We start from the raw sequence: 2,467 nt of genomic DNA on the forward strand, positions 1-2,467 counted from the left end.
AGTATAACTTTTTCACGTTCTTAAAGAATTTAAATGTCCCAGATGGATTTTCATCAAATATTCCTCAATGTGTCAACCTTAAAGATTGCAAACTTTCAGCTTGAAAAGTCATGATTGCCATGTTATTCTACAACATTTAATCCGACCTGCGATACGTGGTATGTTCTGCAAATCTGTGCTTGAACCAATTATTGAGTTGTCTATATTTTTCAACATGATTGGAGCGAAATGCTTAAGAGTAGATGAGCTAGAGCAAATAGAAGCCCAAATTCCTATAACTCTGTGCAACTTAGAAAAAGTTTTCATTCCTGCATTTTCTGATATCATGGTCCATTTGCCAATTCATTTAGTAAGATTGCGGGACCTATTCAATATCAATGGATGTATCCAGTGGAACAATGTCTATACTTTCTGAAGTCTTTTATTCATAATAGGGCCTGCCAAGAAGGTTCTATTATAGAGGGATATTTAGCAACTGAATGTATAACCTTATGTTCAAGGTATTTGCATACGATGTTAACAAAATTTAATCGCAATGAACGGAATTATGACGGTGGTGCTATTGAATCTGATGGAGGTTTATTAATTTTTTCTCAACCTGGAAAATTATTAGGCAGTGTCGACACACCGGGCATTCTTGATTCATTTGAATTTGAGCAGGCACATTTTTATATTTTGAAGAACTCTGATGAAATTCAACCATTTCTCGAGTATGTAATGACTCGGTCAAATAATTTACTTTTACCTTTTCCATATTTTCTTACTTAAAATGACATGTTACACTTCAAATTCTTTGCAGAGAATTTTCACAAATTCCAGTTGATACGTCTAAAAACAATTCAGATATCGAATAGAATAGACAATTCGTTAGTTGGTTAAAAATAAAGGTGAGCAGTTATGAATTTTTCTTTTTCAAACCGATTTGTGAATAGTAGTTTCTAAACTATGTACTTGATTTTGATAGGTTGGGGAATTGTACAAACACAATGATAGTAAGAAAATAAAAGATTTGCATTCATTGTCACGTGGTCCTATGCCATATGTGACAAGTTTCAAAGGATACATTACTAATGGATATAGGTTTCACGTGAAAGACCATGATACTGGTTTGAGAACTCAAAATTGCGGGGTGGTTATAGTTGGTGAGACTGATGAAGAGAATAAAAATATTGTTTACTACGGAGAGTTAACTGAGATTCTTGAATTACAATTTACAGGGGGAAGAAGAGTGGTGTTGTTTCGATGTTTGTGGTTTTATATGTATGACCAAGAAAGGGGAATTAAAGTAGATAAATATGGCTTCGTAAGTGTTAACCGCCAGCGGTTTTTGAAAATAAATGAGCCTTTTGTATTAGCCAACCAAGCATCACAGGTATTCTATGCTAACGATCTTTCGAATAAAGGCTGGCATGTTGTACAAAAGGTTCAACCTCATGATTCTTTTGATGTTGGGAAAAAAGAGGAAGATGATTTAGAGGAGCTATCAGGAATCTAGGAAGCAGTTTGGTGTGGAATAGCTGGCTGAAGTAATTACGAAGAGGGTTGTTAATATCTCACAAAGAATTCAATGGGATCGATGGAATTTATTGATTTTACAAGTTTCAATTTATGATTTGCAGTAAAGGATATTCTATTTGGTCACTCTGTACTCATGTTTGTTTTCTGAGTTCCCATTTTTTTTACTATGGTGTTAAGTTGGATCCTAAAAACACTGATGTTTTGATTTCTATTTTCAAGTACTTCCTTCACGGTTCTCTGATTGGTTTCTATTACTGAAGTGCGCTATGATCATTTCCTATAATGATTTTTGCCTAGGATATATTTATTTGTTTGTTTGATTAAACATATGATGTATGCTAATTTAAAAAATAACAGTAAGATATCGTTGGCAGTAGATGTCATGACCCAACCAGAGGGCCATGAGGGCACCCGGAGCTAACATACCGAGCACCTCTAAACATACATCTCATAATCATTTCTGGGTGGACCATAAAGATAACTCATGGATGTCATAATCTGTAAGGACATATCTCACAACATAACGGCACAGCTCTACATAATCGACAACAACTATGCCTATCGTCACAAGCTGACAAGGCTACTGTTATAGCCCGTATTTTGTACGTCGGGACATTCCGGGCTAATTGCGGAAAGTTAAGGACAAGAGGATTCCGGGATATGAAGTAGAGATTTTTAACCATGATTTATTTCAAGGCATGAGCTGCCCACGATTTCATTGGCATGAGATATTATGGAATTTGGGGTTAAAAGTGGACTATGGAAAGTTAAACATCTCATGAAAAATTTGGGGGCCAAAAGTTAATTTTTGGAAAGTTAAAAATTCATGCAAAATGAGGCCGTGTGGCCGGCCACCTAAGTGTGGGCATGGCCACATGGATGTTTTATATAAGTGGATTAAGATGACAATTATCTCATACTTCATCACTCTTACCTCTAGAAATTTCAA

General features: G+C 35.4%; 1 long non-coding RNA gene across 1 annotated transcript; it reads left to right on the plus strand.

Moving 5' to 3' along the window:
* The first annotated feature begins 494 nt into the window (after window positions 1-494).
* On the plus strand, window positions 495-1,893 carry LOC132029346 (uncharacterized). The gene is made up of 3 exons (XR_009407777.1): window positions 495-710; window positions 800-887; window positions 965-1,893. It is a non-coding gene; the product is annotated as an uncharacterized LOC132029346 (long non-coding RNA).
* Window positions 1,894-2,467: the final 574 nt, after the last annotated feature.

This window comes from Lycium ferocissimum, chromosome 9 (genome assembly GCF_029784015.1).
Source record: "Lycium ferocissimum isolate CSIRO_LF1 chromosome 9, AGI_CSIRO_Lferr_CH_V1, whole genome shotgun sequence".
NCBI lineage: Eukaryota > Viridiplantae > Streptophyta > Magnoliopsida > Solanales > Solanaceae > Lycium > Lycium ferocissimum.